The sequence below is a fragment of the Coccinella septempunctata genome, chromosome 5, assembly GCF_907165205.1.
Source record: "Coccinella septempunctata chromosome 5, icCocSept1.1, whole genome shotgun sequence".
Taxonomy (NCBI): domain Eukaryota; kingdom Metazoa; phylum Arthropoda; class Insecta; order Coleoptera; family Coccinellidae; genus Coccinella; species Coccinella septempunctata.
Window position 1 is genome coordinate 37,615,960 of NC_058193.1, and position 15,180 is coordinate 37,631,139.

The following is a 15,180-nucleotide window of genomic DNA, read 5'->3' on the forward strand; positions in this document are numbered from 1 at the left end:
AAGTCTTGAATACCTGTTGTACATTCATTGCAACTCTTGGAATTCACTACTTCTTTGACTCGTGGCTCAAGGCCTCGCTGGAGGCACCACACGGAGAAGAAAAAGCTACATATCTATCCTTCATCTCAAAAATGTTATCACACCACTCGGTAGCTGAAGGATTTGAGAATTCGTAAAGTTCAGTGAGAAAGGGTTGAGCACTACCATTTGGAACCACGTCTCACTTCTTCAGTCAACAGGGTGCCTTGGACGTATCTAAGGCCTTCAATAATGTTTGGCATCAGGCTCTTCTGTATGAGCCATCCTCTGAAGGTGTTTTTCAAGAACCTGTACTAGTGAATGAATCAATTGAAGCCTCCATGTGGCTGTGAAAGTTTGATTTCAATGTGAACGTTGGAGTGCCTCAAGGCTCGCTTTTTCACTCACCTTCCGTATGATCCATACAAATATTCTTTTCAGTTAAACTTAGAACAGCATTTGTTAACATCTTGATGGTTTCGTTAATCTTTAAGCCCTGTTGTATTCTGCCTTCGAAGATGCTAGCAAATCGATTCCTCGAACCAATATCTCAAAAAATGAACGAAAGGTTGTCATTCGATGCTTTGAAGACCGAAACAACCCCACTTTATGATGCGGTGCTTTGATCCAAGCACTGCATGTGGATGTCCTTGGCCTGGCAGTCGAGTCTTTGGTCTGTTGGGAGGAATATAAAGCCCAGAATGCGAAATCTTCGGTAAATGAGCTGGGCTATCTGTTAGACACTACGAAATATTTCTCATCAGATCAGATTCTTCTAGTTTACGAGGTCTAGGTCGGACCAAGTCTTGAATACCTCTTGTACATTCATTGCAACTCTTGGAATCCACCCATGAGGGAGCTGATTGAGTGGCGACTTCAAAAATCTATTATTTCTGGTGACACCGTGAATACCTCGCCCCCCCAACGTCAAAGATTTCCAGCGGTTGGCAAACGGCATAGATAGGGCCCGGAGTCGGGCATTCAAGCGTCCATCCCGCCGCCCCGACCATCAATAATCCGGCGGCGAACGTCGGACCTGAAAACCCGGTCCGGATCGTCACGTACCGGGGGCCCTTTATGCAGTCGACCTGTCAAATACGCCTCCGCTTTGTTCGGACAATCAGCGTTATCGCCGCCGACGGAATTCGAATGGGGCGGCGGCGGCCGATCATCTCGCGAACGACGATGCCGGAATTGGAAAATACAAGTCTGGAAGACCGGACGGCGGAGACTTTACGTTCCGGTGACTTCGCGAAGATGTCTGATGCCGATAGAGGGGCGATTGGATGCACGCTGCTGCTGCAGTCTACGAGATGTGTTTATTTGGCCCTAGGAGGTTGGGATATTTCTACCTCTGTTGTTCGGGAATTTTTTCGATTATGCTGATTGTTTCGGAAGATAGATTTGTTTTCTGTGCGAAATTTCGAGTGGGATTATGGAACGAGGTTAAACGTCGGAGTCTGAAGATGCTTCTGACTGTAACGACCGTTTCTCGATAGAATTCCGTTATACACCTTGGAAAATCCGCTAATTAATGATAATAATAGTAAAGAATGATCACGCCTATTAACAGGGAGGCAATGAATACAATAATAAGGATAAATTCAGATGTATACCACCCGACGATATGAATATCCACAAGTGTTACGATCTGAATTGAAGTAGCCAATTTGCCATCGTCAAGGCCCCAAATGGAGTACGCTCCACCGAAGAAAAGCAGATGCTGACCATGGTTTCGGCCTCATTTGGCCTCATCAGAGCAACATAGCATTTTTCTACGGTAGAGAACGTTTAGAATTGATGGAACTTTATTCAATATTGCCATGTTCTACTGGGTACTATACATTTACCCAGAGCGCCACCCAATATGTAACGGTGTCCAAATCAATTCACTCCAGACAGAAACCAAGACGAAGACAGTTGCATATGTCCCATATTTTCCCTAATGATGATCATACTTTATTATTATACCGCTGGCATCATTTCTGCCGTGATCTGAACGCGTCCCAGACTTCTCGTTTCGTCATACGTCTGTTGTTCGCAAAGCGAATCGGCGTACTAAATTAGGGAAAATATGGGACATATGCTACTGTCTTCGTCCTGGTTTCTATCTGGAGGGGATTGAATCGGACACCGTTTCATATTGGGTGGCGCTCTGGGTAAATGTATAGTACCCAGTAGAACATGCCAATATTGAATAAAGTTCCATCAATTCCAAACGTTCTCCACCGTAGAAAAATGCTATGTTGCTCTGATGAGGTCAAATCAGGCCGAAACCATGGTCAGCATCTGCTTTTTTTCGGTGGAGCGTACTCCATTTGGGGCCTTGACGATGGCAAATTGGCTACTTCAATTCAGATCGTAACACTTGTTGATATTCATATCGTCGGGTGGTATGTATCTGAATTTATCCTTATGATAATAATAGTAATTATTAATATCTACGCTTTCACAGCACCGAGCAACTCCTTCGGTAGAAATGAGTGTTGATTTAGCAGCTCCACAGAGAAAAATAAGAACAATGCTGACGAAATGTCATAATCATCATCCTAAAAGCTCAATAAAACGAACAAATCTGCCACAACATCTTGGAGATCCAGGAATTGTAAATTTATCCAACAGTATGTCTCGGGAATTGAAGGTTTCATCAGAACTACTTCTAGTAGTTTGTGATACTGACACTTCTACTCCGCTAAAGCTGCAATAGGACCACTTAGAGATCGTGGAACACTCTGCAGGAAGCAAAATGCATAAACTGATTGGCAAATCTTTACTTGAAGTCAACCATGATTACATGCTTACGTGCTTTATCATTTCCATCCAAGATCAAGTAATTCCAACAAGCAACTAAATGACATATTTATGTCGCCCAGTATACCTAAGTGACGGACGCTAACTATCGTTATGGCAGTGCTACCGTAAAATGGGGTTACTTTGAACGGTTTTTTGTTTTGAATCTATATATCTCCAGTAAGACAGTGAATGAAAAATTCCAAAAAAATATATGTTACGGGCGTCAGTTCGACCTTTCTAATGACAAAAAAATGAGATCTTAAAACGATCAATAACATTTTTTTTTTAATTAATTTGTGGCTGTTCAAAGTAACCCCGCAGTCGGGGTTACTTTGAAAGCATATAATGAAACCATGCAATTTCAATGTAACTCCACAGATAAGGTTTCTTTGAACACTTCAAAACTAGAAACTTCTTGTTTTCGGAAGAAAAAAAAATTATTCAACAGAAATACACAATTTACATAAAACAAGGTATTTTATTATCAACAACAGAATTCTAACATAATAAAAAATGAAAGGAACTAAACTTATATTTGGCACTGTTGCACTGTTTGAAAGCTATCTATTTCAAACTTTTCAGGTAAGAGCGAAGATGATTTTTTTACTCCTGGATTGTCCGACAGGTTTGTCTCATCGTAATTGAATATGTTCTTTCGCTCAACGCCCTGAATAGTTTCTTTCAAATTTACAAAAAACTTCGCCACCATTTCTGCTGAAACGGCGGATCTGTTTTCTTTATATTTTGGCAATTTCGTAAAGTTATATGGTTCTTGTGTCTCTTCAAAAAACCCAACGCCCACTCCTTAGATGGATAATAATTTTTAAACTGAGGAATGTTTTTTCCAGACTTGGACAGGTAATAAAAGACACATTTTCTTGTGTCCCTCAAATCTAAAGGAAAACCCCACTCCCCCAGGATCTGGACGCTTTTTACTATATTAATTTCCTCCTCTTCTGTCAGGGCAAGGTGGTGGCCAATATTGTTTACATGCTTTCCGCGCAGTTTATGACTAAGCGTCCCTAATGAGATTCCATATGTTCTGGACGCTTCACGCAAAGACTTCTTTTTTTGATTTTATTTCACTTAGAGCTTTCTCTAACGCTTCTGGTGTGAAGTTGGCATATTTTCTTGCTCCAATTTTTCTTTTATAAGAGCGGACTATTTTCTGCAAGATAATAATAGAGCGAATTCGTAACTGGGGCTTCATTGATCACGTGCTAGGGCTTCATTGAACACGGTTCAAAGTAACCCCGAAAACGATGTCTAACCTCATTGTTGTAATAAAAAATTCATACAAAAAAAGTAAGTTGAAATATTTCAAATTGTTTCAATATAGCTCTGCTATGAAAATGTATTGTTGTAGCAAATATATTTTGTGAACATTTAGTGTAAATACTTACGGCTGCAGCAACAGAAGTTTGCACACCTTTTCGAACGTTACTTTTTTAGATTAGAAATGAAATGCCGAGATTGCCTACTTCATAGAAATAAGTTTCATACCAGTGTTGCCATACCATTCTTAAATGTGTGACGAATTGAGTGGTGAAAACTAGATGTCGCTAAACCTAATGATTATTTCAATATGAGTCAATATAACGAAATTTATTTTTTGTTCAAAGTAGCCACGTGGTTCAAAGTAACCCCGGTTTACGGTACTACACATGAAACCATCCAACACATCACCGAGGGATGCCAGAAGTTCGCAGGCACAGAGTCTTGGGTTCAGTTAAAACTTCGTCAAGACCGAACGGTTGCGCCGAAATGGATGAAATTCTCAGATTTATTACTAGAAGAATTGCTCTTTCAGAATATGTATCACGTTTCCATCTACGGTTACTTTTATTGAGAGATAAACCTCGATCGTTTCGGTGAGAAATTATACGTCAAATTTGTATATTTCATCGAACTCAATAATTTCCTATATTCGCACAATGGTAAAATGATTTCAAGTAATATATTTTTCTACTTACCAATCTTTTTCAGTGGTTGAATTCACCGAGTTGCTGCAAAAAAATCACACAAATTAATATCTTATCGAGTTCCAGGATTTACTGGACGATATGGCATTATGCTCTTCAACAAGAAAATAAAATTATGGTAAAAAGTGAAGGATATTGAACTCTCCTGCAGTCTTTTGACAGATAGTTGTACTTTCGTCGATTGTAGATAGTAGTGTTATAATTCAGCAGTAGTAGTGTTATATCTTGGAAATATGAACAATACGCGAATCTATTGATATTTATAGTATTTTCTTACTAATTCGAGGTCGTAGATCACGAATATGCAATAAGATTTTTTGAAGGATCAGTATTTTGGGAAATAAATCACTTTTAGTGCTAAATTTCCAAAAAAATTGGTCAACTTTGAGGAGCTGTCGCAGCCAGAAAAAAGGCACTGGACATGAGCTGATTTTTTTAGGGATGAATTGATTTTTTGCGAATAGAAAGAACCACATTTCATCCATCTACAGCGAACAATTCAGATTTTAGGACTTTTTCCGTGAAGGTCCAAAATCTCCGATTTTCTATCGACCATAACTTGAAAAATAAATTTTTTTAAAAATATCCGTTTGCATATTCGTGTTCTACGCCCTCGAATTAGTGTACAGTATAAATTTGATTTTGATCGGAGACCAAAAATATTTTTCAAAAAATCGCAATTTTTTTCCATACATGCATGGAAAATTTGGAAAATTTTCGATCTCTGCGATTTCCACCAAAATTGTAGTATTTACTAAATCGAGAGCGTAGATTACGAATATGCAAACAAAATTTTGCTGAAGGGATTAGTTTTCAAGTTATGGTCGATGGAAAATTTGAAATTTTGGACCCTCGCGGAAAAAATCATAAAAACTAAACTGTTCGTGGTATATGAAGGAGGACGGTTTTTTCTATTCACAAAGAACTGATCTATCACCGAAAAAATCAGCTTATGTCCAGTGCGTTTTTTCTAGCTGCTACAGCTCCTCAAAGTTGATCGATTTGTTCGAAATTTTTCACTAAAATTGTTTTTTGTTTTCCAAAGTACTGATCCTAGGAAGAATCTAATGATTTTTTCCGCGAAGGTCCAAAATTTCCCATTTCCTATCGACCATAACTTGAAAAATATATTTTTTTTAAATATCTGTTTGCATATTTGCTCGAATTAGTGTACAGTGTGAATTAAATCCTAACGGTGCTTTCTGACGTCATTCCTCCGACGTCAAATCACAGAGTTTCTCCCTTCAACGACCACTTCATCATCCATCCACATGGTCGATCGCCCATAATGACACTCGTCCGTCCAAACAAACGGTTATACATCGGGCCGATCATAAATTGCGGTCGGTAATTAGCATCAAGTATAAGCGGCCGTCCACGTGGGGACGTCGCTCAAGTAGGCGTCGGAGCGAAACAATTGCTAGTGCGACGCGCCGATGTTTGATTGACGCAAATTGAAACCGACATAAAGCCCCTGGAGGACACGCGGCACGTCACGTTTAATCCGGTTGAAACTCATTTGCGACCGGACCATAACAGACCGGACCTATCGAGACCTACTTGGCGCGATGAACATCAAAAAAGATTATTGATATATAGATCGTCTGAGATGTCAATGTTGATCCGAACGCTTCCTTCCCGATGAGGCAAGCGAGGCTGCGTCTCGCCAATAGATCCAGAAAATTACACCCATTCATGTGTATGACGTCCCCAACGGAATTTCCTAAAGGCGGTAACGGACAAATTCCGAATTTTTCTCGGCGGAACCCTCTGCCGTATAGGGGGGCAAAAAACGCTCCTTTGTTCCGTGACCGACGAGGCGAAATTAAACGGCTTGGCCTAGTTCCCACTTCTCCGTTCCTGAACAAACAAAATCTCCGGCGATTTCGAAATTGTTGGGCTATGTTATACAACCGGAAAATAAATAACGTCCACACGTACCCGGTCCGTAGCCCGTTTCGGACTTGCTTTCATTAGAAAATGAAGTAATCTGGTTCGTACCTGGAATGGAATGATGGAATCCACTTCTCTTTTGATTGGATTGTGTGCCGGGCCGCGGATGTGACCCCGTCAAAATGTTGATATTTTTATAAAGCATAAAAGATATTTCGTCTTTCGAGCACGATAACTGTGGCGATTTCAAAATTCTACAAGGAATGTACTTTCTCCACCGAGTCTATTGGAATTACATAGTTGATCCACAAAAAATGTTCATTTACAATTAGCTCACCACACCAAACAGACATAGTCCTACCAAAGTGAGGGAATATTTAATAATTGGAAATAAAGGCAGACTACCCAACATACACTTGCACGTGAATTTGAAATTTAATTTAGTTTTCGTGATTTCCCCAGGGAAATTTTTCTTCTTTTAAAACCTTCAAGAAAGTATGAGGAAAGTTTCGAAACGAAAGAGAATGAAATCCTTTCAACCCTTTTCACGTGATCGGATGACAAAGCAAAACAGGGCTATATTTTTATTTATAAAGATTCCTGGAGGTTTTACACTCCGAAATTCTTCATTTCTGGAAGCCGTATCGTCATTCATTCCAAATTTTCGGGATTTGAATTGCTTGTTTCATTGTTTAAAGCATCCTGAACAACCTGAGTCGGCCTTTTACAGGTGCCACTGCCGAAGTACTGAAGTAGTGCTCATAAACATTGCAGTTTCAGTCAACTTTCGCTCTCATTGTTGTTGAACTATCGAATATGGACCGGTTTTCTCTTGTGGTATTCAGGTCAACAATTGTTTTTCCATTATTTGATCACCGTTTACCAATATCAGGGGGCGTAGCTCAGATGGTAGAGCGCTCGCTTAGCATGCGAGAGGTACCGGGATCGATGCCCGGCGCCTCCATCATTTTTGGGGAAATTGACGATTTTCATAACCTGTTTTAACTGGGTCAGCGATTGTTTTTCGGTAACTGGATCACTTTTATCGATATCAGGGGGCGTAGCTCAGATGGTAGAGCGCTCGCTTAGCATGCGAGAGGTACCGGGATCGATGCCCGGCGCCTCCATCATTTTTGGGGAAATTGACGATTTTCATAACCTGTTTTAACTGGGTCAGCGATTGTTTTTCGGTAACTGGATCACTTTTATCGATATCAGGGGGCGTAGCTCAGATGGTAGAGCGCTCGCTTAGCATGCGAGAGGTACCGGGATCGATGCCCGGCGCCTCCATCATTTTTGGGGAAATTGACGATTTTCATAACCTGTTTTAACTGGGTCAGCGATTGTTTTTCGGTAACTGGATCACTTTTATCGATATCAGGGGGCGTAGCTCAGATGGTAGAGCGCTCGCTTAGCATGCGAGAGGTACCGGGATCGATGCCCGGCGCCTCCATCATTTTTGGGGAAATGAACGATTTTCATAACCTGTTTTAACTGGGTCAGCGATTGTTTTTCGACAACTGGATCACTTTTATCGATATCAGGGGGCGTAGCTCAGATGGTAGAGCGCTCGCTTAGCATGCGAGAGGTACCGGGATCGATGCCCGGCGCCTCCATCATTTTTGGTGAAATGAACGATTTTCATAACCTGTTTTAACTGGGTCAGCAATTGTTTTTCGACAACTGGATCACTTTTATCGATATCAGGGGGCGTAGCTCAGATGGTAGAGCGCTCGCTTAGCATGCGAGAGGTACCGGGATCGATGCCCGGCGCCTCCATCATTTTTGGGGAAATGAACGATTTTCATAACCTGTTTTAACTGGGTCAACAAGTTTTTTCCACTCATTTCTGGCTTAACTCTTCGAGGGATTACCAATCCACGATTATTATATAAGGAAACGCTCAAAATCAAATGCATCTCAGCGTCCAGCTCCCATAATCACAAAGTCCCTAATTTCAACCATGTAAATCTGAGGATATCAAGTCCATTAATGGCTTTTTGTGGCGCGGCACGTTCGCCAACGCCCTCGTGATGAATAGAGGCCCACGGACAAAACCAGAAACAAATTAATGTTTTCTAACAAAGCTAATTAACAAAACTGCGATTCGCATTTGTTAACGGTGAGATCTAATCTGTTCTAAGTCATGCACGTAGCTCGTTAAATCCCATTTAAGTTTCGTTATTCGGATATTTTTTCTAGTGTGACTGCCTTCGATGCCAGAATCTAGGCTGCGCCGCCGGAGCAATTATCCCGAAAGACTGATTAACATTTTCGATTTTACGAGCGAAGTTACGGCTATGAAAGCCGTCTATAATTTGTCAGGTGAATCGGGGAATGAGGATAAATGATTCGTCAGTCATTTGCGTCTCGTTTCCTATAAATCTTTCGATGAAAGGAGTGTAAATGCTGATGTGCCTTCCTCACTCCCTTGGTTTCTGATTATAATGTCTCAAATTATGTATAGGTAAACAATAGATTCCCTCTTCATGGGGAGGAGGAGGAAAAAAAGTTACACGCGTCAAGAATCGATGAAATTTTATACAAAATCGAGTACCGAAAGAAAACAGTTCTTGACTCCTTTCGACTAATCGCGATTTATATAAGAACAAAATGAACGAATAGGTTATTCAATGTACGATCCATCGCTGGCTACTAGAGGTGTGTAGTTCGTGAACGAACTAGTTCAATTGAACTATTCCGTGTAAGGAACGAAAGGAACTAGTTCACGAATAGTTCGAAGTATAGTTCACTCGTTCCCTGAATGACAGAAACGATCGATGAGTTCGCAACGTTTTCGTATCTCCCTCACCCTAAAAAGTTCATCGAATCTCACTGTATTTTTTATTTTATATATTGACCTCAATATATTTCGTTTTATTGATCTTGTTTCTTTTATTCTCGAAACAAATCCCAGAACCCAGCAAAAAGCATAAGGCTTGAAATAATGTACACTTCCACTTGTTTTCTCGTGAAATCCGTATCAGAGTTCAGTTTCAATTCAACGTTAGTCCAGTTCCAGACATGAAAGAACGACTGCATATCACTAATTCATAGCATACCAATAACCGTCAATCGTTCCATGATTCATAATGGAAGTGAACGATTGTGAACTAGTGAACGATTCATGTGAACTATTCACCATCGTGAACGAGAACTAGTGAACTATATCCTCTGAGTGAACTAGAACTCCCACCTCTACTGGCTACTACTCCTTCCCACCAATTTTCGAATTCCGTGTATGCGTCGAAGATAAAAATGCCATCAACCCCGCAAAAGTTGACGACCTCGTGCATTCGCCAAAGGCCTGCGGCCATCTTCCCGTTCACCCCAAACAAAATTCGGAACATTACGCGGGGATACAATTGAGAAAACGCAAACTTTTCTCGTTTACTCCTCAAATTCAAGAGGGAAAGGAGGGCGTATTCGACGAAACACGTTTACCGCTCGCAATAACCCGATATTAGCGTTATATTCCAATGTGGGAAAACGGAAAATGGCAAGAGGCGTGCGCATCCCCCTAACACTTCGTTGTTAGAGCGTAACTGTCAAACGTCATGTACTAGAAATGTCTTTACCACACTCTTTCGAGAGCATACGAATTCGTCGAGTATGGATTGAATTAAATCTGCATAGTATTTGTTCCGAATAAGGCAAATTGTTTTCCAGTATCTTAAATCAATTTAAAAGTCGAACTTATTCTGAAAACACGATATACTTTTGTTCGTACCTACCAGGTGCATAGTTTATCGAATTCGACCGGCATCGTCTGGCAGTAATGCCCGGTATGCCGCCGAAGATGAGCGATAGATACTTTACCTATTTTGACGAGGCACAAAGCCTCGGAAGTATGAGAGGCATTCCAGGTGGGATGGTTTCGCCGGTATTCCAAACATCCCATTATCGCATTCGCTTTGTGATACATTGTTCCTAATAAGTTGCCCACGATGATTTACCTCTTATTCCGCGCAATGCGAACTCTAGATCTAGAGGGTGATGAACAGCCAACCGACCCGTGATGCGTGCAGACACTGCGTGGTCTGCGAATACCGCCATGATTTTTTCAGGAGACGAAATTCAGCTTTAATCATTCTGAATTGAAAGGGTATGAACACCAACAAGACCTATTTTTTAAATTGCAGCGCCTATACCAACTGTTTAACAGAAGATTTCTGAGGTCAAAACAAACACTTTTCTCTAAACCATGTTTTCCAATTCAGCTCGGTTGAAAATATACTGGCTGTTGAAAATCCATTGAAAAAAATGATTTGAATGAGGAATACTCCATCTGATGAAAATGATGTATTTTTTATCAAATATCTTTGAAACGTCACACAAGTTGGCAACATCGACTGAAAAATGCGTTGATAATAAAGGACAACAAACACACTATCTTGATGAGATAGACAAAGACGGCTGTCTATGAAGTCTGTGACGTACGAGGAATTCCTAAAATTTTATGGGATTTTTATGGCCGGTTGCTGTTGAGGCTCGCCAGTGAGTACGAGCCTTATGATGGCTGAATCAACAGCTGTTATTTTGTAAACAAGCCATTGTTCTTTTTATTTTCTGGTAGGCGCTGTTGCCAAATCGTAAACTAGGAACGAAACGATTTAAATTTTAAAACCTCATATTTGAAGAATGATTTTGAATAGTTTCCGCGGAGCATTTGAAAAATTCATGAATGAAACTCATAATTATTCAGTTTAAGCTTGAATATGCTGTGATAACCCAAATTGAGGAGAATTCCCCATCTTGGTGTCCATTTTTTATATTCGACAGTGGTTATTTCACTCTTATACGAATTTTACCTTGAAGATGTAAGACAGGGTGAGTGTTTGACTCGTACAAATATTTCAACAGTAGATTCTTGAGCTCAAAAGAAACACTTTTTTCCTTAACCATTTTTTTCCGAATCGGCTCGGTTCAAAAGATACAGGCTGTTGAAAAACCATAAAAAATTTTATTTTTAGTTCTATCTCACAAACTGTTTCATCGAATGAAATGAATTTCGGAATACAGTTTTTCATTTATTTGATGAATCTTTTTCGAACGCAAGATATATCACCCACGTCATCCAGTTTTTTCATTATGACCATTACGTAACATTAAAAAAAAATACCAAAAATTCAAAGAACCCAACTCTTGATACTAAGTTGAACGCTATCTAATGAATATTTGAACGTTTTGTAAAATAAAAGTATTCTTCATATTTTCTCGTATAATGCTCCGTTTTCGAGTAATTTGATGTTTAAAAATAAAACAATATCTGTGAAATTCGAAAAATTGCGTACTTTGGCTGAATACAACTCTGTTTGAAAGATCCACAGATGTGTAGTGTCACAGATTTAGCTAGTTATTCAGAAGGTAATTTTGTTTTTCCAGGGGTGGAACAGCCCATTATGAAAATTTAAAATGGCTATATCTTTTTATCAGGGCCGAATCGGAAAAAATGGTATAGGAAAAGAGTGTTTCTTTTGACCTCAAGAATCTACTGTTGAAATATTTGTACGAGTCAAAGACTCACCCTTTATAGAACGAGCAACATAACGTTCAAAAACTCAAAAATGTTTTGACAAGCGCCCTAACCTCACAATTTCATCCCCTACAGTGTGGAACGTGTCGAATTTCCAAGGCCAACCGACTGCTCTTATGAAAGTGAATGAACTTCACTTCAACAATATTAAAATTTGCAAAAATTCAATCCAAAAAGTTAAATTATCACGAGAACTCAACCTTCAATCGTATTTCAACGTATTTGTCACCCCGAATCGCGGGACCTAATAGATCCACACTCTCGGGGCGGAAACTCGCAATTCAACCCCGAACATCGAACCTCCATCATCCCCCAGCGCGCGCCCCCCGAACGGCGAAAACCGAAATCCTTGTCCACCCGGCCGTATTTCAACCGTCGCGAGTCCGCTTTTTTCCGCGGCTCCCCCGAACGGTCCGGCCCCCGACGACGACAAAAAAAAAACCCGGCGGAGAATTAGGTGGGCCATCAGTCAGGCTTCGCACCTCGTCGATGTGCCGTCCCACCCGGCTTATTCATCGCCGCCATTTGCGCCAGCGAGGCCGTGACTAACGACTAATTAGCGACACATTTTTTCGGCGGAGTTAATGCCGCTCAATTTTAAAACGAACGGATACTTTTTGCCCGGACGGTTATTTTTCTTTTTGTGCACGCCCCCGCCGCTATCTGCGGCCCGGCATTCCGCATACCTGTCCCTCGACCGAGCGGCGGTTTTTCCCTCAATTCGCTTGGAAAAACGTTGGGAAATATAGGGTACGTTCGGACAGGGGATGGACCTTGAACTCGCTCGGGAGGATGACAGATTTTCGTGACTGTTTGTTCGCTCCACATACGAGGCCTTCTACTCATAAATATGATATCCGAAAATGCCCGTTTCGGCGACTTATACGCGCTGAGTCTTTGACTGGTACAAATACACTGCGCAAAAAAATTAACGTACATTATGGAAATCTCAAATTTATTCTACAACTGAAGGTGTTCTCAATGATAATTATTTTTATCAGAATTATGCATGCATATGTTATCCACTTTCAACGGTTTTCTTCAATACAGATGTTTTTTCCCAGCAGGAATAAAAAAGATGATATTATCAGGTTTTGAATGTATTGGCTCCATTCTAAAATCAGTTGTTCTCGATCAATTCTAGTGATCAATTGTTTTTCTTTCGTTTGATTTTCTACACTCGATCGCTATGCAACGCGAAACACGCAATTTGACCCAAGAGGAATGTGCCCAAGCGGTAGTTTTGCGAGAAAAAGGGTGGACATACACAAGAATTGCAGAAAGGTTTGGAGTTTCCCATACAAGTGTATCCAGAATGTTGCAGCGATTCAGGGAGACAGGTATGAATGTCCGAAGACCAGGACAGGGTAGAACAAGGGTAACAACCACCATTCAAGAACGTTACTTGAGAGTTTCTTCGTTGAGACAACGGTTTGCAACCGCTCGCCTCCTTCAAATTCAGCTTGAGCGAACTCATGAGGTGCAAATTAGCACTCAGACAATAAGAAATCATCTCAGAGAATATGATTTAAGGCCTCGTGTCGCGGCAAGAGGCCCAGCTCTTACCCCAGTCCATCGAAGGGCGCGTTTGGATTTTGCGAGAGAGCATATCCATTGGGAAGAGGCCGATTGGGAAAGAGTTCCCTTCACAGATGAGTCTAGATTCTGCCTCTACCATTGTGATCGACGTTCCCTCGTATACAGACGTCCACATGAAAGATATGCTCAGTGCAATTTCCTGAATACTACTGGTTTCGGGGTAGGATCGATTATGGTATGGGGTGGAATATCTTTGACTGCTCGCACAGACCTAGTGGTCGTTGATGATGGAGCTATGAATGCTGATAAGTATATAAGGAACATTCTTGAAGAGCATGTAGTGCCATTTGCCCCATACATTGGTGAAAATTTCATTTTTATGGAACCATCGTGCGCGCATCGTTCAGGAGTACCTTGAAGAGGTTGAAGTCTCCCGAATGGAATGGCCAGCAAGAAGTCCAGATCTCAATCCGATTGAGCAGGTTTGGGACAACCTCAATAGAAGGCTGAGAAGTTCAGAAAATCATCCAGCTACTCTTAATACACATAACATACGTCTTCCACTTTCGATAGTACAATTTTTTTGCCAAAATTCTGTAGAGAATTCTCCAGAGAATCTTTGGCTGTTACAAACGGGCTTCAAATAACAAAATAGTGGAGAATATGTCGAGAAATATTCGAAAGCACTCCATTTTCCCGTGGTCCTAGACTTCAACCCGTCTGGTGCCATAAATATGCTGTTCGCAATAGCCTCGAAGAACATGCTGGCCTGTCAACGTCGCCGGAACCGCAAGATCGCATCCCCAATTAACAGACGTCGGGAATCGGCGCGTATAAGACGATTTGGACCGCGCGTTCTAATCCCCGACCCAATTCGGCGGGATATCGTATAATCCGACGCCTGTTCCGACGGCAGATAGCCCCATATCCGCCGTTATAGGAAGGCTGAATTCCAAGGTGGAGTAACGAGCCGCCAAACTGATAGTTTGCATGATTTGCAGCGATCGGTCAGGATAATCAGGAGGCGAGGATAATTTGTATATATGGCCGGTTTCATATATGGATCACGCTGATGCCCGAGGCCTATGGGTTGGTCAGGGCCGGACAGCAACGGTATTGTTCCGAACTGCTGGAGGCACACATGGGTATTGTCGTTGAATGATCTTTTCAACCAATAAAAAATATTATCAACCCTGAATGATTGAAACAAGAAAGAGAAGCGATTCCTTCATTAAGTGTTGAATAAATCCAGGCACCAGAAACTTGGGCACAAGAGGGGTTTATACCACGGGATCCGTATAAGGCATAGAGAGGGAAAGACTACCAGAATGTGGGGTGTTACCAGAATATATTTTTATATTGTTTTGTTTCTCATTGGACTATTAGTTCCTCCAAACAATCTATATACTCCATTCACAT

The 15,180-nt window shown here is 41.1% G+C and overlaps 1 protein-coding gene and 6 non-coding genes across 10 annotated transcripts in view; 6 read left to right on the forward strand and 1 right to left on the reverse strand.

The window, feature by feature from the left end:
* Positions 1-15,180, reverse strand: part of LOC123312832 (calmodulin-binding transcription activator 1) — a 129,140-nt gene that overhangs the window by 84,156 nt on the left and 29,804 nt on the right. For 3 of the 4 annotated variants that reach the window (XM_044897350.1, XM_044897347.1, XM_044897346.1), the window contains one exon: positions 4,785-4,817. The exons of the other annotated variant lie outside the window; for it this stretch is intronic. The gene's annotated coding sequence lies outside the window, so the exon portion shown is untranslated. The remainder of the gene's footprint in view (positions 1-4,784; positions 4,818-15,180) is intronic. 4 annotated transcript variants of the gene reach the window in all.
* Positions 7,578-7,650, forward strand: Trnaa-agc. The gene has a single exon. It is a non-coding gene; the product is annotated as a tRNA-Ala (tRNA).
* Positions 7,741-7,813, forward strand: Trnaa-agc. Its single transcript has one exon. It is a non-coding gene; the product is annotated as a tRNA-Ala (tRNA).
* Trnaa-agc lies at positions 7,904-7,976 on the forward strand. The gene has a single exon. It is a non-coding gene; the product is annotated as a tRNA-Ala (tRNA).
* Positions 8,067-8,139, forward strand: Trnaa-agc. Its single transcript has one exon. It is a non-coding gene; the product is annotated as a tRNA-Ala (tRNA).
* Trnaa-agc lies at positions 8,230-8,302 on the forward strand. Its single transcript has one exon. It is a non-coding gene; the product is annotated as a tRNA-Ala (tRNA).
* Trnaa-agc lies at positions 8,393-8,465 on the forward strand. The gene has a single exon. It is a non-coding gene; the product is annotated as a tRNA-Ala (tRNA).